This window comes from Pseudophryne corroboree, chromosome 1, assembly GCF_028390025.1.
Source record: "Pseudophryne corroboree isolate aPseCor3 chromosome 1, aPseCor3.hap2, whole genome shotgun sequence".
NCBI classification, from domain to species: Eukaryota; Metazoa; Chordata; class Amphibia; order Anura; family Myobatrachidae; genus Pseudophryne; species Pseudophryne corroboree.
The window spans coordinates 451,534,066-451,558,115 of NC_086444.1; the positions used below are offsets into that span (position 1 = coordinate 451,534,066).

The 24,050-nt window shown below is 46.6% G+C and overlaps 1 protein-coding gene across 5 annotated transcripts in view; it reads left to right on the plus strand.

The window, feature by feature from the left end:
- Nucleotides 1–267: 267 nt before the first annotated feature.
- LOC134892515 (putative methyltransferase DDB_G0268948) overlaps nt 268–24,050 on the plus strand; it is a 101,832-nt gene continuing 78,049 nt past the window's right edge. The window contains exons 1-3 of one of the 5 annotated variants that reach the window (XM_063913617.1): nt 268–420; nt 1,831–1,901; nt 2,592–2,711. The gene's annotated coding sequence lies outside the window, so the exon portion shown is untranslated. Of the gene's footprint in view, nt 421–1,830; nt 1,902–2,591; nt 2,712–23,875; nt 23,901–24,050 lie in introns of those variants that run through there. The other 4 variants (XM_063913618.1, XM_063913619.1, XM_063913616.1 and 1 more) reach the window with 4 other exon arrangements.

Genomic DNA, 24,050 nt, shown 5'->3' on the forward strand with positions numbered 1-24,050 from the left:
TCACTGTGTGACATTTATGAGTTTTCATAAATGTGTAACATACAAGGTATAACATGTTCTAGGCAACATAGAAGATTATGTTTTATATTTGTGTATTTATTTATTTGGCCCCAAGCATGAGAGGCAGTTCTCACAATTCTCATTGGCACAATACCAATGACTTATCTTACTAGGACATCATGTAGAGTAGGAGAGGGCAAAATACATTCCGTGGGCCAGTGAATGTAGGCACTCCCACAAACCACGCAATGACAGGCGGCCTGCCAAGCACTCATAGTGCTGAGTGGGGGTGCTGTGAGCCACGTGCAGCTGCACACTCCCTGCTACCCGAACACACATACTCTGATTTCCCTGGAAGTAGCCGATCACTAGTGGACTCGCGGAGCAAAGGCAGAGGTAGCTGAACCCCTCACTAGTACGGTAAGCAATGGGGCAATGTTATACTGGGTGGTCACATCAAGACATGTCAAAACTTGAAACAATAATAAATAAGTAACAAAAAATTAATAATATATATGTGATCAAACGAAAAGGGATGTGGTAGTTACAGGCAATGTGTCTGCCGGTACAGATCTGAGCGCGGCATGTCCCTCCTTGCCGGATGCCAAAGTTGGGCGGTATGGTATAATGCATATAATGAATGGGTAGGCAGTGTCACATGCAGGGGGGAATTTTCAAACATGGCAGTTAGGAGCTGATTGGCTGGGACTTTATCTCTGTCCACTTTATCTCTCTTCAAGGCTTAGTATATACACCTTTCACTAATGTACTTGGCTGTGGTATATTAGTAGAAGTTTTGAATTGTTCATCTGCTGTGGATAATTTCCTAAATAAAGCTTTTCCATAACATCAGTCTCAAATGAATGACAACAATATTTAAGTGTGTCAGTATTACACAGCTATGTCAGACGTGACAGTGGGTCTAATTCAGAAGTGGTTTGAATTGCTATCACAGGGAAAAAAACATGTTGCACAGCAGGGGGGGGCAGGTTAACATGTGCAGAGAGAGTTAGATTTGGGTGGTTTGTATTTTTTCTGTGCAGGGTAAATACTGGCTGCATTATTTGCATACCTCCCAACTTTCTGTTGTTGTGGAGCGGGACACTCGCGCGGCTTCGCCGCGCGCGCTCCCGAAAGGGGGGCATAGCCTATGGAAACGGGGGCGTGGCTTTGCGGAGGACCCGCGATCGCGAGCCACGCCCCGTTTTCGTCACTGAGGGGGCATGCCCAGCGCTCTGTGAGCAGCTGGCATGCTCCCTCTCCCTCTGACTCCACTGAATAGACGCTGTGCGCATGCGCACAGCGTCTATTCACCGCTGCTCTGCTAAGCAGGGCAGCGATTGACAGAGCCTCCCAACTGACCCCCCCACCCCCACCGCGGGACACTGTGGCCAACGGGTGGGACAGCGGGACAGTCCCCAAAAAACGGGACTGTCCCGCGAAAATCGGGACAGTTGGGAGGTATGTATTTGTACTCTGCAATTTAGATTTCAGTTTGAACATACCTCACCCAAATCTAACTCTCTCTGCACATGTTACATCTGCCCCATCTGCAGTGCAGCATGGTTTTGCAGAATTGCTTAGTTTTTTTTGTTTGATAACCAACCTGAATACGGACCATACATCTAGAAACCCACAGTACAACATATTGGGGACTAATTTGATCTTTAGAACATATTTAGTATTTATATATGGGGGGGGGTTAGAGCGGGGGGATATATTCTAGTGCTAGAACCGTTAAGCTCTTAGGATCCCTTTCATGTTTTGTGTGGAAGTGTTGTGATACACTATGTGTCATATAACCTTTTTCAATATTCCTTCTATGTTCAGAAAAACGTATACGTAAGGATCTCGTGCTGCATCCCACATAGATAAATGACATACGATGAATAACAATTAAGGTATATGACGTAAGATGAGTCACAACTGATAAAGGTTTTGATTTGATATGTCGGTATTTCTAAAGTAGCAATCTTCCTCAACATATATTGTCACAGAGTGCACCTGTCCTTGACGCACCTAAAGAAACCTGGCGGTCATTTGGCCAACCAAACAGAACCACTAGTACCCGCTTGTTCTTTTATATTTTTAAGGTGACTAGGTGCTAGTATGTTTTTTAAGGATCTATTCTTCTTATAAATAATTTCTGGTTGTGGTGGAAGAATATTTCCCAAAATGTTATCTTGTCTTAAGATCTTGTCTTAATTTTTCTTCAAAATGTTTTTCATTTTCCTTACACATTTGTTATACTCACATATAAAGGATAAACTTCTGTCACTGCTATTTTCTTGTGTTTGCTGTTTTTGTTTCTTAATAATAAGTGTGCTTCTTTACATATTCGTCACTTCTTCCAATGCTTTTGTAATACTTATTCTGGGTATTTATATTCTGTAAACAATTCTAGTAAGTTATTTGCCTGATGGGTAAAGGTTTCTGGTTGTGTACAATTTCTTTTGAGCCTCATAAGTTGACCTTTGGGAATATTTGGATTCCAGGGTTTATGATGAGCACTGTTATAGTGTAAATAGGAATTTGTATTGGTCTCTTTAGTGTATGTAGAAGTCACAATTTTATTGTCTATAATCTCGAAGGTCACATCCAGGAAGTTGATGCATGAAGTGTGAAAAGTCAAAGCGAAGGATAGATTATATAGATTAGAGTAAGTGAAGAAATAAAAGAAGAAGCCGAAGACATCCCAAATAATAAAAAAGGTAATCTATATAATGGCCATATTTATTTATTTATTTATTTATTTATTTATTTATTTATTAACAGTTTCTTATATAGCGCAGCATATTCCGTTGCGCTTTACAATTAGAACAACAGTAATAGAACAAAACTGGGTAAAAACAGACAGACAGAGGTAGGAAGGCCCTGCTCGCAAGCTTACAATCTATAGGGAAATAGGCATAGATACACAAGGATTGATGCTACCTATTGCATAATGGTCCACCAGATTGCTAGGTTCTTAATGGGTTGTATGATGATACCCCACAAAGTTATCCAAGTGTCAGGAGGGTGTGAGACTAAAGAAAGACAAGATATGTGATGTTATGAATACTCTACAGAGGATGTAATTAGATAGGGAAGCACTGAAGGTTATGTGGGTGGGTCTGGAATTTGATAGGCTTGTCTGAAGAGGTGAGTTTTCAGGGAACATTTAAAGGTTTGGAGACTAGAGGCGAGTCTTACTGTGCATGGGAGGGCATTCCACAGAGTGGGTGAAGCCCGGATAAAGTCCTGTAATTTTGAGTGTGAACAAGTAATGCATGTGGATGAGAGACGTAGGTCTTGTGCAGAGCGGAGAGGTCGGGTAGGGAGATATTTTGAGATGAGTGAAGAGATGTATGTTGGTGCAGTTTGGTTAATAGCCTTGTATGTGAGTAAAAGTATTTTATATTTAATACGGTAGAATACCGGTAACCAATGGAGGGACTGACAGAGCGGATCTGCAGACGATGAACGTCTGGCAAGGAAGATTAGCCTCGCAGCTGCATTCAAAATGGATTGTAGTGGTGAGAGCTTATGTTTGGGAAGACCGGTCAGGAGACTATTACAATAATCAATGCGGGAGATAATGAGAGCATGGATTAGAGTTTTTGCTGTGTCTTGTGTAAGATAAGGGCGTATTTTGGATATGTTTCTTAGATGTATGTAACATGATCTTGAGACAGATTGAATGTGGGTAACAAAGGACAGTTCAGAGTCAAGAATGACACCTAGACAGCGAGCTTGTGGGGTAGGGGTGATTGCAGAGTTCTCAACAGTGATAGAGATATCAGGTTGGAAACTACTATTGGCCGGTGGAAATATAATTAATTCTGTTTTGGAAATATTAAGTTTGAGGTGGCGAGATGTCATCCAGGATGAAATGGCAGAAAGGCATTCAGTGACACGGCCCAATACAGATGGTGACAAATCAGGGGAGGATAGGTAGATTTGAGTATCATCCGCATACAGATGGTACTGAAATCCGAAAGAGTTGATTAGTTTGCCAAGAGATGTGGTATAGATAGAGAAAAGCAGAGGACCTAGGACTGAGCCTTGCGGTACTCCAACTGAGAGAGGTAGCGAAGGAGAGGTGGAATCAGAGAAACGAACACTGAAGGAGCGATTAGATAGGTAGGATGAGAACCAAGAAAGGGCTGTGTCCTGAATACCTAGGGATTGTAGTGTTTGTATGAGAAGAGAGTGGTCAACAGTGTCAAAAGCAGCAGAGAGATCAAGGAGAATAAGTAGAGAGAAATGTCCTTTAGATTTAGCAGTGACCAAATCATTCACTACCTTAGTCAGTGCTGTCTCTGTGGAGTGTTGGGCACGAAATCCTGACTGAAGTGGGTCCAGTAGGCTGTGTGAGTTAAGAAAGTGTGTGAGGCGAGTGTAGGCAAGTCTCTCCAGTAGCTTGGAGGGGCATGGGAGCTGAGAGATGGGACGGTAGTTAGAGAGAGCGTTCGGGTCAGAGTTGTGTTTTTTCAGAATGGGAGTAATCACTGCATGCTTGTATAGAGAAGGAAAGATACCAGTAGACAGGGAGAGATTACAGATTTTCGTTAAGGTTGGGATGAGCACAGTAGACAGAGCTTTACTAATTTGTGAGGGTATAGAGTCAAGGGGAGAGGTATTAGAGTAGGCAGATGAAAAGAGTGCAGATACTTCATCTTCATTTGTAGGATCAAAGGAAGAGAAGGTGTTAGAGGGTTCAGGCAGGGAATTGAGCAGGTCACTTTCTGTGGAAGAGCATACCATTTCATTTCGGATCTTGTCAATCTTGTCCTTGAAATAGGAAGCAAGATCTTGCGCACTGACAGTGGCTGGTGGGTTAGGTGAGGGAGGGACAAGAAGTGATTTAAATGTATTAAAAAGTCGCTTGGGGTTAGAGGCTTGAGCAGAGATGATAGATTGAAAATATATGTTTGCCATATAAGAAGACCAGGGATGGTGCTCAGCCACTGCCCCAAACATGGGCATCCTCAAACTCGCCTATGTAAAGGTTAGCATAGCTGGGCGGGAACCTGGTCCCCATGGCCATTCCCATTACCTGAAGATAGTGTCTAAAATTAAAAACAATAATTGTGAGAAAGAATAAAGGCTACCTCTCAATAACCTCAAGTTTTGTCGGTGTTGTGGTTTGCAGGAGAAAAAGGGGCAGGATATTGGGATTGAAGGGAATATAGCAAGAAAAAAAAATGCTGCAGGTATATAGAGAATTAAAGTGGGTACCAATAAAAAATGGAAATAGGGGGAGCGTGACTTGGACGCTGAGGAGACGGGCAGCATATCTGGGGAGCTCCTGCAAACTCTCCCCTTCTCCGGTGTCTTTGTGGCATCCATCCCAGCTCACCAACCCTGACATAGAGATTACGGGCCCCTCTGACTCCCGACACATGCTGCCTCCCTGACTCGCGCTGACCCGGCCTGGATCGAGGCCTACCGGCCGCACTAAAGCTGCAGCCTCAATTTCTCTTACGTCCTAGAGGATGCTGGGGACTCCGTAAGGACCATGGGGATAGACGGGCTCCGCAGGAGACATGGGCACTAAGAAAGAACTTTAGGTATGGGTGTGCACTGGCTCCTCCCTCTATGCCCCTCCTCCAGACCTCAGTTTATTACTGTGCCCAGTGGAGACTGGGTGCATTACAGGGAGCTCTCCTGAGTTTTCCTGAAAAAAAAAGTATTTGTTAGGCTTTTTATTTTCAGGGAGCCTGCTGGCAACAGACTCCCTGCAGCGAGGGACTGAGGAGAGAGAAGCAGACCTACTTAACTGCTAGGCTCTGCTTCTTAGGCTACTGGACACCATTAGCTCCAGAGGGAACGGAACGCAGGTCTCACCCCGCAGTTCGTCCCAGAGCCGCGCCACGACTTCAAAGGCGGCAGAAGACTTCAGATCTTCACTGAGGTAACGCACAGCGGTAGTGCTGTGCGCCATTGCTCCCACACAGCACACACAAACGGCAGTCACTGTAAGGGTGCAGGGCGCAGGGGGGGCGCCCTGGGCAGCAATATGGACCTCCAAAGGTGGCAATAAACTTATATACAGGCTGGGCACTGTATATAAGAGAGATCCCCCGCCATATTTTGAATTTTTAAGCGGGACCGAAGCCCGCCGCTGAGGGGGCGGAGCTTGTTCCTCAGCACTCACCAGCGCCATTTTCTCCACAGCACACCTGTCAGGTCCGGGTGTTTTTGTGAATCCGTTAACCCGGGACCAACCACAGGTGTAGGTGCTGGGGTATGAAGAAAGCAGGGAGGATGAAGAAAGTTCCGTTTCATATGTTTATTAAAAATAACAATTCAGTAGAGAATTGAATGACAAGTTGTTAATCATCATATTATACTGAAGTATTGTAGGAATGGCAGAAATAATATACAGGATAAAACTCAAAGACAAATAAAAGAAATGTTCATGGAAACGTATGCAAAACAAGCTGATGAATAAATGTTGAATTGTCCAAATATAAACAAGCTTTGATGCTGAACTGTAGAATGTGATTAACTGGATAATGCAGACATGAAGAAATAACTGTAAGGATTTGCAATGGAGTTTTGAGAGTTAACTGAGAGACTGAGAGACTGTGAAGAATTATCCTTGTTATGACAACATAGCAAATATAAAGTACTGAATAGGGTTACTTGCGGGTTCCGGAGATCACTGTGAAACTGTAGTAGATGACAAGGTGATGAATGGGTTAAATGCAGAGTTGAACAAACGAACAGCTGAGGGTAATGGAATCCTCCAAACTTTGTATGGTAGGCAGACAAGGTAACCTCATGCAAGACTCTGGGAATCCAACTGCTTCCAGTAGGTGTGCAATTAACTGACAGCACAGCGGGGAGCTGGTGGATCTTTCAGCAGTGAAGGCTGCAGACGGACCTCTGGGAACGGAGGCGATATCTGGACCACGGGAATCACACAGGAATGCACGGAGAGAGCTCAGAGCTAGAGCACAGCGTTGATACAACAAAGCACTGGCCCAGAGTAACATAATCCCAGCCTACTTAAAGGCAGCACAAGCATGGGATTGGCTTACACCTGCCCACAGGTGTTTTCACAAGTGCTCTGTATTACCTATTTGGTCTCCAACATGGCCACCTCCTATACAGCAGACACACCGCAGTGCCTTAGGCCATTTGGTCCCCGCACTCACAGTTCCCAGATTCTGCATTACCTGTGCCACCGATCACGCCGCGTCCCCACACGGGCGCACAGCACCGCGAGCAACCGCACTGGCAACGGATGAACCCCAGAACCCGCAAAGGTAAGAGACCGGTTCGTGACAGTACCCCCTCTTCTACGGGTGGTCTCCGAACACCTTTGAACCTTGTCAGGATTTTTGGAGAAGTATTTCTGTACCAGTCTTGGAGCATGAACATCTTCAGAGAAAACCCAGGATCTCTCCTCCGGACCGTAACCCTTCCAGTCGACCAAAAACTGTAAACGTCCATATCGGGAACGTGAATCCACAATCTCTTTAACTTAAATTCCTCATTCTGCAAAGAGTGAACTTTAGGAGATTTGGACTGGGTAGTACGGAACTTATTGAGAATCAAAGGCTTCAGTAAAGATGTATGAAAGGTGTTAGGAATTCTCAAAGACGGTGGCAACTTGACTTTGTATGACACAGGGTTGAGTACCTTTACAATGGGAAATGGACCAATAAACTTGGGAGCAAATTTCTTAGAAGGAACTTTGAACCTGAGATTGCGCGTAGAAATCCAAACTTGGTCTCCCACTTTGTAATTCGGTACAGCTTTACGTTTTCTATCTGCAAAAGATTTATAACGAGCGGAAGTTTTGACCAAGGACTTACGTACACAACTCCAGATTCTAGATAGACGTTGAAGCTCTTGATCTGCCGCTGGAACCTCTAGGGCTGGCAATGGATGGAACTCTGGCACACGAGGATGAAAGCCGAAGTTAATATAAAAGGGCGTAGATTCTGAAGATGAATGGAAGAGATTATTATGAGCAAATTCTGCCAATGGAAGGTAGTCAACCCAGTCATCCTGTGAGGACGATATATATAGCCGGAGAAATGTTTCAAGGTCTTGGTTGACTCTTTCAGTTTGTCCATCTGTCTGAGGATGATATGCAGAAGAAAAATTCAACTTGACATTTAAAGATGAACAAAGCGACCTCCAAAACTTGGCCACAAACTGTGTTCCCCGATCAGAGATGATCTCTCGAGGAAGGCCATGCAACTTGAAGATTTCAGAGATGAACAATCTGGCTAGTAAAGGGGCTGATGGTAACCCAGTTAATGGAATGAAATGTGCCATTTTCGAAATTCGATCCACTATCACCCAAATGGTATTCCGCCCTTTTGATGGAGGTAGATCGGTCACGAAATCCATTGAGATATGAGTCCATGGTTGTTTGGGTATGGATAGTGGATGTAATAAACCTGGTGGAGAACTTCTTGGACTCTTATGTTGGGCACATTTAGGACATGCTGCTATAAACTCTTGGACATCGGCTTTGAGACGTGGCCACCAATAAGACTGTTGAATAAATTTGAGAGTCTTTAGAACCCCAGGATGACCCATGAAGGAAGAGGAGTGAGCCCAGGTAAGCAGCCGTTTTCGAAGACTTGTGGCGACAAAGGTCTTGCCAGGCGGAGGAACTGTAGAGGTTCGAGTCATTAAAAAGGACGTAGGATTCACAATGGCTTGATTCGTGGTAGCATCATTTAATTCAGAAGAAGCAAAGGACCGGGAAAGGGCATCTGCCTTTTTGTTCTGAGACCCTGGACGATAGGTGAGCTTGAAGTCAAATCGTGTGAAGAAAAGCGCCCATCGAGCTTGTCGTGGATTCAAACACTGAGCTGACTGCAGATACAGAAGATTCTTATGATCAGTATAAACTGTAATGCGATGTTGTGCTCCTTCTAGAAGGTATCTCCACTCCTCAAATGCCAACTTGATGGCAAGTAACTCTTGCTCACCGATTGCATAATTACGTTCTGCCGGGAGGAACTTACGGGAGAAATATCCGCAGGGATGGACCTTTTTATCTTCAAAAACTTGTGATAACACAGCTCCTACTGCTTCTGTAGATGCATCCACCTCTAGTAGAAAGGGACGATTCAAATCAGGCTGTCGAAGAATGGGGGCTGACCCAAAGGCTTGCTTTAAATCAGAGAAGGCTTTGATTGCTTCAGAAGACCAGTTCGTAGGATTTGCTCCCTTGCGAGTTAGGGCTGTGATGGGAGCAGCTAACGAAGAATAATTCTTAATGAATCTCCTATAGAAATTAGCAAAGCCAAGAAATCGCTGAATCCCCTTGAGAGTTGTAGGAGTGGACCAATCTCGGATAGCTTGTACCTTACCGGGATCCATACATAGCTCTGATCCAGAAATGATGTAACCAAGGAACGGTATGGAAGATACTTCAAAAGTGCACTTCTCTAACTTACAATAGAGTTGATTTTTCCTCAGACGTGTCAGTACCTCTTTAACTTGGTGACTGTGAGACTTTAGATCCGTAGAGAATATTAGGATATCATCCAAGTACACTACTAGACACTTGTAGAGAAGATCACGAAAAAGTTCATTCACATAGCTTTGAAAAACTGCAGGTGCATTACAAAGACCAAAAGGCATTACAAGGTATTCGTAATGCCCATCCCGGGTATTAAAAGCAGTCTTCCACTCGTCCCCTGCCCAGATGCGGATTAAATTGTAGGCCCCTCGGAGATCCAATTTTGTAAACACAGTAGCTCCCTTTACCCGGTCAAATAATTCTGGAATTAAGGGTAATGGGTACTTGTTTTTCACAGTGATCTCATTGAGTCCACGGTAATCTATGCATGGTCGTAACCCACCGTCCTTCTTCTTAACGAAGAAGAATCCGGCTCCTGCAGGTGAAGAAGATGGTCTGATAAATCCTTTGGTTAGATTTTCCTGTATATAATCAGACATAGCTTGCGTCTCTGGGATGGATAGCGGATAAATTCGTCCCCTAGGAGGTGTTTTACCCGGAACCAGGACGATTGGGCAGTCCCATTCGCGATGAGGAGGTAGAGAGTCTGCTGCTTGTTTACTGAAAACATCCGCAAAGGATTGATACACCGGAGGTAGGTCGGGAAGGCTAATTGACCGGAGAGGTACAATTGAGGCTAAACAGTCCTTGGTACAAGATTTACCCCACGAAAGGACCTCCATGGTTTGCCAATTAAGTTGAGGATTATGTTTCTGCAGCCAAGGTAAACCAAGTATCACATCTTGAGAGGCTTTGGGAATCACGTAGAAGGAGAGGTATTCGGAATGGAGCACACCAACTTTCATCTTGAGACATACGGTTCGATGAGTAATTATACCATCTGGAATTCGACTTCCATCCACTGCTGTAACAGCAACTGCTGCTCCCAGAGGCATGGTTTGAACTTTAGACCGTATGACAAAGGCTGAGGAGATGAAGTTCTCGGCTGCCCCGGAATCTAGGAGGGCTGAAACTTTCACTGTAGAACTTGGAACTTTTAATTGAATAGACAAGGTTGGCTCTTTCCCAGAACGTGATTCTAAAGTAACTCCTAGCTTAACCTCCCTTGGATAAGCTAGGAGCGAGAGTCTCCCAGGCCGGAGTTTGCAGGATTTAACTAAATGTTCGGAGGACCCGCAGTACATGCAGAGGTTACCCTGTCGACGACGAAGTCGTTCTTCCTCTGTGAGGCGAGAGCGCCCAATCTGCATAGGTTCTTCTGTTGTTACCGGCGACTGTGATGAAGAATCTTGTCGAGGCCTAGGATGATAACGTGGACTGGATCGCTCTGTCCTGGATTTCTCTAAACATCGCTCTCTGTAGTGTAGGTCAAGTTTGTTACAGAGAGAAATCAATTCATCCAGTTTAGTAGGCACATCCCGGATGGTTAAATCATCCTTGATTTTCTCTGAAAGTCCATTCCAAAACGCGGCGATCAAGGCCTCCTCATTCCAATTTAACTCTGAAGACAACGTGCGAAACTGAATAATATATTGACTGACAGGACGTAAACCTTGACGTAGACGGAGAATCTCCAAAGATGCTGAGGTGGCTCTGCCTGGTTCGTCAAAGATTCTCCGGAAGGATGATACGAACTCCTTGTAATTAGAGAGGATAGGATCACCTCTTTCCCATAATGGTGATGCCCACTCCAGAGCCTGACCGGAGAGGAGGGCAATAATATATGCAACCTTAGAACGAGCTGATGGGAAACTGGCGGACAACAGTTCGAACTGGATCTCGCATTGATTCAGGAATCCTCTGCAAAGATTTGGAGTTCCGTCAAACTTACTCGGAGAGGGTAACTGCAAACGGGACGTAGGCAGCGTCACAGGAGCAGCTGTAGTGGTAACTGGGACAATCGGAGTTGGAATCTGGATTTGAGACGTTTTAATAGCCGTATGAAGAGTCTCTAAACGGTCTGCCATAGTTTGCATAAACTGCACTATTTGTGTCTGTATAGACTCCTGGTTTTCCAGACGGGAAAGGATATCTGACGTAGCACCGCCTCCTGCGAATTGGTCACTTGACGGATCCATGTGGCCAGTGCTTACTGTCAGGTCCGGGTGTTTTTGTGAATCCGTTAACCCGGGACCAACCACAGGTGTAGGTGCTGGGGTATGAAGAAAGCAGGGAGGATGAAGAAAGTTCCGTTTCATATGTTTATTAAAAATAACAATTCAGTAGAGAGTTGAATGACAAGTTGTTAATCATCATATTATACTGAAGTATTGTAGGAATGGCAGAAATAATATACAGGATAAAACTCAAAGACAAATAAAAGAAATGTTCATGGAAACGTATGCAAAACAAGCTGATGAATAAATGTTGAATTGTCCAAATATAAACAAGCTTTGATGCTGAACTGTAGAATGTGATTAACTGGATAATGCAGACATGAAGAAATAACTGTAAGGATTTGCAATGGAGTTTTGAGAGTTAACTGAGAGACTGTGAAGAATTATCCTTGTTATGACAACATAGCAAATATAAAGTACTGAATAGGGTTACTTGCGGGTTCCGGAGATCACTGTGAAACTGTAGTAGATGACAAGGTGATGAATGGGTTAAATGCAGAGTTGAACAAACGAACAGCTGAGGGTAATGGAATCCTCCAAACTTTGTATGGTAGGCAGACAAGGTAACCTCATGCAAGACTCTGGGAATCCAACTGCTTCCAGTAGGTGTGCAATTAACTGACAGCACAGCGGGGAGCTGGTGGATCTTTCAGCAGTGAAGGCTGCAGACGGACCTCTGGGAACGGAGGCGATATCTGGACCACGGGAATCACACAGGAATGCACGGAGAGAGCTCAGAGCTAGAGCACAGCGTTGATACAACAAAGCACTGGCCCAGAGTAACATAATCCCAGCCTACTTAAAGGCAGCACAAGCACGGGATTGGCTTACACCTGCCCACAGGTGTTTTCACAAGTGCTCTGTATTACCTATTTGGTCTCCAACATGGCCACCTCCTATACAGCAGACACACCGCAGTGCCTTAGGCCATTTGGTCCCCGCACTCAGAGTTCCCAGATTCTGCATTACCTGTGCCACCTATCACGCCGCGTCCCCACACGGGCGCACAGCACCGCGAGCAACCGCACTGGCAACGGATGAACCCCAGAACCCGCAAAGGTAAGAGACCGGTTCGTGACAACACCGCTGAGAGGAAACTCCCCGGACTCTCCCCTGCTTACACGGTGAAAGAGGGTTTTAAAGAAGGGGGAGGGGGGCACATAATTTGGCGTAAATAGATAATTACAGCGCTACCTGGGTAAACATATAGTGTGTTTTTTCCTGGGTCATTAGCGCTGGGTGTGTGCTGGCATACTCTTTCTCTGTCTCTCCAAAGGGCCTTTGTGGGGGAACTGTCTTCAGATAAGAGGTTTCCCTGAGTGTGTGGTGTGTCGGTACGCGTGTGTCGGCATGTCTGAGGTAGAAGGCTTTCCTAGTGAGGAGGTGGAGCAAATAAATGTGGTGTCTCCGTCTGCAACACCGACACCTGACTGGGTGGATATGTGGAATGTTTTAAGTGCTAATGTAAATTTATTGCACAAAAGGTTGGACAAAGCTGAGTCAAGGAATTATGCACCTATGTCGCAGGGACCCTTGGGGTCTCAAAAGCGCCCACTGTCCCAAATGGTAGACACTAATACCGACACAGATTCTGACTCTAGTGTCGACTACGATGATGCAAAGTTACAGCCAAAGTTGGCTAAAAGTATTCAGTATATGATTATTGCAATAAAAGATGTTTTGCATATCACAGAGGAACCCCCTGTCCCTGACACGAGGGTACACATGTATAAGGAAAAGAAACCTGAGGTAACCTTTACCCCTTCTCATGAGCTGAACGAGTTATTTTAAAAATAGTGTATCCTTTCCCGACTAAGGACAGGATACGGTGGGAATCCTCCCCGAGGGTAGACAAAGCGTTGACACGCTTATCCAAAAAGGTAGCACTGCCATCCCAAGATACGGCTACCCTCAGGGATCCTGCTGATCGCAAGCAGGAGGCTACATTAAAATCCATTTACACACACTCTGGTACCTTACTCAGACCGGCGATAGCGTCGGCTTGGGTTTGTAGCGCTGTAGCAGCGTGGACAGATACCTTATCAGCGGAATTGGATACCCTGGATAAGGATACCATTTTATTTACTCTGGGTCATATTAAAAATGCTGCCTTATATATGAGGGATGCTCAAAGAGACATTGGCCAACTGGGTTCTAGAGTCAACGCTATGTCGATTTCTGCTAGACGAGTCCTATGGACCCGGCAATGGACAGGTGATGCCGACTCAAAGAGGCATATGGAGGTTTTACCTTACAGGGGTGAGGAATTGTTTGGGGAAGGTCTCTCGGACATGGTCTCCACTGCTACGGCAGGTAAATCAAATTTTTTGCCTTATATTCCCTCACAGCCTAAGAAAGCGCCACATTATCAAATGCAGTCCTTTCAGTCAAATAAAAACAAGAGAGCACGAGGATCGTCCTTTCTTGCCAGAGGTAAGGGCAGAGGGAAAAAGCTGCCATCCACAGCTAGTTCCCAGGAGCAGAAGTCCTCCCCGGCCTCTACAAAATCCACCGCATGACGCTGGGGCTCCACTGAGGGAGTCCGCCCCAGTGGGGGCACGTCTTCGACTTTTCAGCCATATCTGGGTTCACTCACAGGTGGATCCCTGGGCAATAGAGATTGTTTCCCAGGGTTACAAGCTGGAATTCAAAGAGGTGCCTCCTCGCCGTTTTTTCAAATCGGCCCTACCAGCTTCTCCCCCAGAAAGGGAGATAGTCTTAAATGCAATTCAAAAATTGTGTCTTCAACAGGTGGTGATCAAAGTTCCCCTGCTTCAACAAGGGAGGGGGTATTACTCAACCCTATTTGTAGTCCCGAAACCGGACGGTTCGGTCAGACCCATTTTAAATTTAAAATCCTTGAACCTATACTTGAAAAGGTTCAAGTTCAAGATGGAATCGCTCAGAGCGGTCATCGCCAGCCTAGAAGGGGGGGATTTTATGGTGTACCTGGACATAAAGGATGCATACCTTCATGTTCCCATATATCCACCTCATCAGGCATACCTGAGATTTCCGGTACAGGATTGTCATTACCAATTTCAGACGTTGCCGTTTGGGCTTTCCACGGCCCCGAGGATTTTCACCAAGGTAATGGCGGAAATGATGGTGCTCCTGCGCAAGCAGTGTGTACCAATTATCCCATACTTGGACGATCTCCTAATAAAAGCAAGATCACAAGAGCAGTTGTTGAACAGCGTGTCACTTTCACTGGAGGTGTTACAGCAACACGGCTGGGTTCTCAATATCCCGAAGTCACAGTTAGTTCCTACGACCCGTTTGACCTTCTTAGGCATGATTATGGATACGGACCAGAAAAGGGTTTATCTTCCGATAGAAAAGGCCCAGGAACTCATGACTCTGGTCAGGGACCTATTGAAGCCAAAACAGGTGTCGGTGCATCACTGCACTCGAGTCCTGGGAAAGATGGTGGCATCTTACGAGGCCATTCCTTTCGGCAGGTTCCATGCGAGGACCTTCCAATGGGACCTACTGGACAAGTGGTCCGGGTCACATCTACAGATTCATCAGTTGATCACCCTGTCCCCCAGGGCCAGGGTATCTCTCCTGTGGTGGCTGCAGAGTGCTCACCTTCTGGAGGGTCGCAGATTCGTCATTCAGGACTGGGTTCTGGTGACCGCGGATGCGAGCCTCCGAGGCTGGGGAGCAGTCACACAGGGAAGAAACTTCCAAGGTCTTTGGTCAAGTCACGAGACTTGTCTCCACATCAACGTCCTGGAACTGAGGGCCATATACAACGCCCTTCGTCAAGCGGAGACTTTGCTTCGCGACCTACCGGTTCTGATCCAGTCAGACAACATCACCGCAGTAGCTCATGTAAACCGCCAAGGCGGCACAAGGAGCAGAGAGGCTATGGCGGAAGCCACCAGGATTCTTCGCTGGGCGGAAAATCATGTAGGCGCACTGTCAGCAGTGTTCATTCCAGGAGTGGACAACTGGGAAGTAGACTTCCTCAGCAGACACGATCTACATCCAGGAGAGTGGGGATTTCATCAGGAAGTCTTCGCACAGATTGCAAGTCAGTGGGGCCTGCCCCAGATAGACATGATGGCGTCCCGCCTAAACAAAAAACTACAGAGGTATTGCGCCAGGTCAAGAGACCCTCTGGCGGTGGCAGTGGACGCCCTAGTGACACCTTGGGTGTTCCAATCGGTCTATGTGTTTCCTCCTCTTCCTCATTCCCAAGGTGCTGAGAATAATAAGAAAAAGAGGAGTACAGACAGTTCTCATTGTTCCAGATTGGCCGCGAAGGGCCTGGTATCCGGATCTGCAGGAAATGCTCACAGAAGATCCGTGGCCTCTTCCTCTAAGACAGGACCTGCTACAACAGGGGCCCTGTCTGTTCCAAGACTTACTGCGGCTGCGTTTGACAACATGGCGGTTGAACGCCGGATCCTAGCGGAAAAGGGCATTCCGGATGAGGTCATTCCTACTTTGATAAAGGCTAGGAAGGACATGACAGCTAAACATTATCACCGTATATATTGAAAGTATGTTTCTTGGTGTGAGGCCAGGAATGTTCCTACGGAAGAATTCCATCTGGGCCGTTTCCTTCACTTCCTACAAACTGGAGTGAATTTGGGTCTAAAATTAGGCTCCATTAAGGTTCAGATTTTGGCCCTATCCATCTTCTTTCAGAAGGAATTAGCTTCTTTCCCAGAAGCACAGACTTTTGTGAAGGGAGTACTGCATATTCAGCCTCCTTTTGTACCTCCGGTGGAGCCTTGGGACCTTAACGTGGTGTTGAGTTTCCTTAAGTCGCACTGGTTTGAACCACTTAAAACAGTGGTATTAAAATATCTCACTTGGAAAGTGGTCATGTTGTTAGCCTTGGCTTCGGCTAGGCGAGTGTCGGAATTGGCGGCTTTGTCTCATAAAAGCCCCTATCTGGTTTTCCATATGGATAGAGTGGAATTGCGGACCCGTCCTTAATTCTTGCCTAAGGTGGTTTCATCTTTTCATATGAACCAACCTATTGTGGTGCCTGTGGCTACACGAGACTTGGAGGATTCTGAGTCCCTTGATGTGGTCAGGGCTTTGAAAGTTTACGTAGCCAGAACGGCTAGGGTCAGAAAAACAGAGGCACTGGTTGTCCTGTATGCTGCCAACAAGGTTGGCGCTCCTGCTTCAAAGCAGACTATTGCTCGCTGGATCTGTAACACGATTCAGCAGGCTCATTCAACTGCTGGATTGCCGTTACCAAGATTGATTAAGGCCCATTCCACTAGGAAGGTGGGCTCTTCTTGGGCGGCTGCCCGAGGGGTCTCGGCGTTGCAATTGTGCCGAGCTGCTACTTGGTCGGGTTCAAACACCTTTGCAAAGTTCTACAGGTTTGATACCCTGGCTGAGGAGGATCTCCTGTTTGCTAAGTCGGTTCTGCAGAGTCATCCGCACTCTCCCGTCCGTTTGGGAGCTTTGGTATAATCCCCATGGTCCTTACGGAGTCCCCAGCATCCTCTAGGACGTAAGAGAAAAAATAAGATTTTAAACCTACCGGTAAATCTTTTTCTCCTAGTCCGTAGAGGATGCTGGGCGCCCGCCCCAAGTGCGGACTACTTCTGCAAGACTTGTATATAATTTCTGCTTACATAAGGGTTATGTTACAGTTTTCATCAGTCTCGGTCTGATGCTGTGTTGTTTCATACTGTTAACTGGTTCGTATATACCCTAGTTATACGGTGTGAATGGTGTGGGCTGGTATGAATCTTGCCCTTGGATTAACAAAATCCTTTCCTCGTACTGGGCACAGTTTCTCTAACTGAGGTCTGGAGGAGGGGCATAGAGGGAGGAGCCAGTGCACACCCATACCTAAAGTTCTTTTTTAGTGCCCATGTTCCTGCGGAGCCCGTCTATCCCATGGTCCTTACGGAGTCCCCAGCATCCTCTACGGACTAGGAGAAAAAGATTTACCGGTAGGTTTAAAATCTTATTTTTCCAGCCTTGCCCGTAAGTGGAGCGGTTCGCACCCGGTGATGTGGGGACAAGTAACAGGTACCCGAGCAGCTGGCCCAACATAGCGGCTCCTCAGTTACGCCTACCTGCCCTGGTGGACACCCTACCTCACCTCCCTGGCCACTCCTGCTCTCGGCGGGGGTGCAGCGCGGCCCATGAAGCGGGAACCCGCCATCTCCCTTACACTGCTGGGGACTGCCTTCCCGGACCTTCCTTCCTCTCTGGTGAGACAGATACAGTGGGGGCCCTCTGAATACCTGGGCACCCCTACTAACAGGATTGCTGACAGCTGGCTCTGGAATTGTATGCCCATATATGACTGCCTTCTCCCTGCATCCAGAGGCAGTACTGCAGCTGTGCCCTGTGAAGCTCCCTGGCAGCTACCCAGTGCATTGACCTCTATTTAAAGCTCCCACTTAAAGGCTACCCTGAGGGCTCACGACTCCTCCATCGGCACTGTAACTCTTGTCTCACCTTGGGGCTATATTCAGTGATGAACCACCCCTCCCCCTAATTGATCTGGCTGGATCCTCTAACACTGCCAGGCCACTCTATCACTATCGCTAACCGCGACCTTCCTCCAGCACCCCCCGACATTACATCTGCCGTGCTACCAAGTTACTTGGTGGGCTCATGGTAGCTACGTCTAAGAACCCTCCGTCCCACAGATCTGCTCCAGCTGATAACCCTTTGTATTTCTATACTGGAGTAATTTCTGTTGTAAACGTCTCCGGGAACGCCTAACTTCCTCTACATTTGATTCTTCTCAATTGTACCTGCTCCTCCGAGGGTGAAGAGAGGCCCGCCGGCATACTGACCGGGATGATGTAACTGTCTTCTCTATGCTCTACTCACTCCTGAATGCTGTGATATCATTCCCGACATTCTGCAGGCCGGGTCTATCTTGCTTATCCTCTTATTACCAATTCACTCCACCTAAGCCTCCATCTGTGAACTCTGCCCTCCAGCATTATGCCACCCAAACGCCAGAAAGAACAGACACCTGTCCACCCAGTGAACTTCTTCAAGTATTCTCCCTCTACACAGAGCTCAAAGGGGCCCAGTATGCCGGATGCCAGCCCTAAACATTCTCCAGAGCGTGTTCAACCATCGGAGACACCGCGTTTGGGCCCAACGAAGCTCTAAATGTTGGACGACGATGCACATCTCACACTTGGTTCTATGCGGCTACCTTCAAGGATGATATATCGACGGAATTTAAAGCAGCGCTGCAGTGCTGACAACTAACAGTGGACGCCATAGGTCAGCGCACTGATCATTTTGAAAATAAATGCGAGGAAGTGGTGAAATCCCACAATGAAGTGGTCACTCAGCTTGAGGAGTTACAGGTTGAGGTCGCGGACTTGAGACGGAAGACACGTGACCTCGAGGATAGGTCGCTCCGTAACAACATAAAACTGCGGTATCCCAGACTCGGTCCCCAACTCAGACCTTAAGCAGTTTGTAACAGACCTTTTCATGAACCTACTTCCCACCAACTCCATTGATGATTTCCTCATTGATCACATCCATCATCTACCGAAAAAATGGAAATACCTGCAGGTATGCTAAAAGAACAAATATTTTTTACTATCTTAAACACAGTGTAAAAAGGACATAATGCAATACAATATGCATAAAAAAAATAATTAATTGACAAAAGCTGTAAGAAAGCTATATGAAATCTGTTGTGACACAGAACATGTAGCAGACAGTGAAATATCAGTCTGGAAATGGGCATTCACATTGTACCCATTTGATAAAAAGTTTCAAATTGTAACCTGGCAATGTAAAACAAAGAATCTTGATACACTTTAGGGAGCAAGGGGCAGATTGTGTATTATAAATGTTAAATGGTGCTCCAGCCAATCAGCTCCTGTCATGCATTTGAAAATGTCAGCAGCTGATTGGTTGAAGCACCATTGTGCATTCGGAACAAGTGATAACAAGAATATCGTTCGTTGTTAAATCTGCCCCCAAGTGTCCTATTAAAATATGCAGTCCAGCACAATATGTATTAGATAGAGGGGAAGATGTACTAAGCCTTGGAGAGAGATAAAGTGGAGAAAGATGAAGTACCAACAAACCAGCTCCTGTCTCGCTCCACCAGGGACGTGCAGTCAGGGGAGTCAGGGGAGGCAGTGTCATTATAATTAAAATAATACAAAGATAATAACACATTATTACTTTGTATTATTTTAATCATTTTTAACCTGAGAATGCAGCTAAATCTCTATGGGAGGCAGCGAGAGCGCTGCCTCCCAGTGACAATGATAAAGTGTCTGTAGAGGGGGCGGGCAGGGGGCGGAGCCAAATCACGGGCTGGAAAAGCCCATTGAAAATTAAAATGAAAAGCGGCACCATGACAATTGCCTCATTGACAGGGGTTGTGCCTTGAGCTCAGATCAAGGCACACCCCTGTCAATTAATGGACAGCAGCAGCGGGTGGGCTGGAACGGATGGGCAGAGTCAGATGCCCCCATTCCTAGTGGCTGCATATCCACACTGCTTTCAGCCGCTCCTCCCGTCCCCGATCCGCTCTTGCAGGACCAGCGGGAGCCGCTGTGTACTGCGCTGTCCCGGACCCCCTCCCTTAACCCCCGCAAACTCAGCTGCGCTCCCGCGCCCCTTCCCCCCCGCTCCCTTAGCCCCCGTGTTTTCGGCCTCGCCCCCCCCCCCCCCCCCCCCCCGCTCTGTCCCCCCTGTGCTCAATGGCCTGCCTCCTCTCCTGGACCCCCGTGCTGACTGCTGAGCTCCCGCGCCCCCCCCCCCCCCCCCACACACACACTCCCCTTGGCCTGCAGTGCAATGTACAGACCGAGGGAACGCCAGGTCAGGAGCCTGCAGCCAGAAGAAGAAATCATGTAAGTGGCTGACACTACACTACACTACACCTACACTACACTACACTGCACTACACTACACCTACACTGCACTACACTACACTGCACTGCACTGCACCTACACTACACTGCACTACACCTACACTACACTGCACTACACTGCACTGCACTACACACTACACCACAACCTAAGGGTAGAGGGGGAAGGGGGGGTGTAAACTGCTCTACCTGTCGTAATGTGTACAAAAAAGGGGGGCTGTCTGCTGTAATGTGTAAAAAAGGGGACACTGTCTGTCGTAATGTGTACAAAGGGGACGCAGTCTACCGTAATGTCTAAAAAGGAGACGCTGTCTGCCGTAATGTGTAAAAAGGGGACGCTGTCCGCCGTAATATGTAAAAATAGGGGACGCTGTCTGCTGTAATGTGTAAAAAGGGGACGCTGTCTGCCGTAATGTGTAAAAAGGGGACGCTGTCCGCCGTAATATGTAAAAATAGGGGACGCTGTCTGCTGTAATGTGTAAAAAGGGGACGCTGTCCGCCGTAATATGTAAAAATAGCGGACGCTGTCTGCCGTAATGTCTAAAAAGGGACGCTGTCTGCCGTAATGTGTAAAAAGGGGACGCTGTCCGCCGTAATATGTAAAAATAGGGGACGCTGTCTGCTGTAATGTGTAAAAAGGGGACGCTGTCTGCCGTAATGTGTAAAAACAGGGGACGCTGTCTGCCGTAATGTGTAAAAAAGGGGACGCTGTCTGCCGTAATGTGTAAAAAGGGGGACGTTGTCTGCCGTAATGTGTAAAAAGGTGGACGCTGTCTGCCGTAATGTGTAAAAAAGGGCAATCTGTCCGCCGTGTTGTGTAAAAAGGTGGACGTTGTCTGCCGTAACGTGTAAAAAGGGGACGCTGTCTGCCGTAATGTGTAGAAAGGGGGACGTTGTCTGCCGTAATGTGTAAAAAGGTGGACGTTGTCTGCCGTAACGTGTAAAAAGGGGACGCTGTCCGCCGTAATTTGTAAAAAGGTGGACGCTGTCTGCCGTAATGTGTAAAAAGGGGGACGTTGTCTGCCGTAATGTGTAAAAAGGGGGACGTTGTCTGCCGTAACGTGTAAAAAGGGGACGCTGTCCGCCGTAATGTGTAAAAAGGGGACGCTGTCTGCTGTAATGTGTAAAAAGATGGACGTTGTCTGCCGTAATGTGTAAAAAGGTGGACGTTGTCTACCGTAATGTGTAAAAAGGGGACGCTGTCTGCCGTAATGTGTAAAAGGGGCTCTACCTGGTGTAGTGGTGCTACTGTGCGGCGTAATTTGAATAATAGAGACTACTATGCACCGTTATATGAATTGGTATTATTTTGTGGCCATATCCCTTCCCCACGAAGCCACGTCCCTATATATTTTGCGCGCGCGGCTGCAGCGCGCACTGCTCCTGTTTTACATAAAGGGGGGGGGCTCTGATGCCGTTTCTTGCACACAGCACTAAAATGTCTAGTTACGGCACTGTTGCTAGGTATCCATTTCCCTGGCCCTGAGCAGTTCCCCCTCACCATATCCTCTCCAGGGGTGGACTTGGATGGGATGGGGAAGGGGGTCCAAAGCATTTTGTCGCAACTGGGCCCACCACTCGCTAGTTCCGCTACTGGCACTACCTGCTGTAATGTGTAATAGGGGGCTGTACCTGCCATAATTTGAAAAAAGGGATCTCTACCTGCCGTAATGTGTAGGGAGGCTATAGGGAGGCTATACCTGCCGTAATGTGTAAAAGGGAGCTCTGCCTGGCGTAATTTGTGTAAGTGGCGCTACTATGCGGCGTAATTTGACTAATGGAAGCCCTGGACAACAAAATTGCATTCATGTCCTCCTCCCACTCCCTTCCCAGTTCCAAACACTATTTTTATTTTTTTTCTATAAAAATGTACAATATATCACAAGTATGATGAGCAGGCAGGCAGCGGGCATTGGTGGCATCGGACTGAGATGCAAATTAGTGACGGAGGGCTGAGTCAGTTGATGGTGGGTGAGTTTGTAAGTCATTGGAGGTGGCAGCAGGCATCGGCGCAGGGGCAGTAGCGGGCATTGGCTCGGCGGCGGTAGGGGTCATCGGCAGGATTCGGCGGACATAATGGCTGTAGTGCCTCACCAGCCACTGACCTCACCGCACGCCACTGCGCTCCACATACACATAGAATCTATTCAGGGATCACCCACTGATTTTCTGTGCAGAGCAGTGGTGATCAAAGGCCACCCAAACTGTTCTCCCACCTGAGGGACTGTTCCACTGAAATCGGGACAGTTGGGAGGTATACTGTGTACAGGCTCATCAGGTACCAAAGTGCCTCCATTTTCTCTGACTTGTCACTGCTTGCCCTACAACATACCGTGAGTTCCCTATCAATCCCCAATATCCTTGTCCTGCCTGATCTGCAATTTTAATTTTGTGTCAATTTACATTGTATTGCACTGATGATATGTCATATTACTATGTTACCTTGTGTGGTGCTGCGTACACTTGTGGAACCTAAAATATAAAAGATAATAAAATACTTTTTTCTGATATCAGACATCATCACCAATGTGTAAATGCCCTTGTTTGTACGGAAATTAAACGTGGATTTGTGAGCTATTTTAATAGGGGGATACCAGATTGTCTTTTGAAACAGAGCAGAGTCTCTAGTTATTTAGCACTAGTTACCAGCCTGTCAAAATGACGGGACAATACAATAGTAATGTCAGCACTGGCAGCTATGCGCACCCGAAAGAAGCAACACTTGAATTGCTCCGTCAGGCATCTAGTGGCGGACAGTGTGCAAAACACTTGAATTCCCCCCAGAGAGGTAAGGAGCAGAGTTATCCTTTTATTTAGAATTTACTACACGCACAAACTATATGAATTACTAAGACGTTTCAGAAATGTTTGCCTGTGTCAGGATGCTACCCAGTTGTGATGACCTTGTAGAAGTCAAAGTCCTTAGTAATTCTTGAGCATGCCCTACAACTTGCATAAGGGAGAACCTGCTCAGTATGCATTTATCTGGAGCATGCTCGGTAAGTCTTTCATGTGCCTTCTGATCTGGCAATCACTGGTAAATTTCATTCTCTGCACGAGAGCAAGGTATTACCAGATATTTTTCTTATGTGGTGATTTCAGCTGCCCAGCAACTGATGTGTGTTCCGGCTTTCCACATGATGCATTTTGCCTGTCTTTGTTCTGTGCTTATGCTGTTTTCTTTAGTCTTAGTTTCTGGCTGTGTTAATGCTGATGATCTTTGGACTTTTTTAGTTGGATTCTATAGCTAATGAATGATCTGTTATATGCTGTGAGCACTACACCTGCTTATGTGTTCTATGACTCAGCAGCTACATGTGCCAAGTGCTTTCCAGTGTCCAGTCTCCTGTTCCTGAAGTATGTTGTCTTTTTGTTCAGTGCTTTGCGTATAGCTTTTCTGCCAGCTATATCATACTTGTATTTTCATCAATAAGGTGTTTGATCACCATTCATTCTGCTGCCACCTGAGGTCTGGAGCACTCTATAGAGGTATGTCTGATATGCATGTGTTTTTATCTATCACCAACTATGGACCTAATTAAGCCTAATTCAGACTTGAACCGATTGTTAGTGTACAAGACTGATGGTGAGGACACTGAGCATGTGCAGGACCCGTTCTACGCATGTGCAGAACAGTTT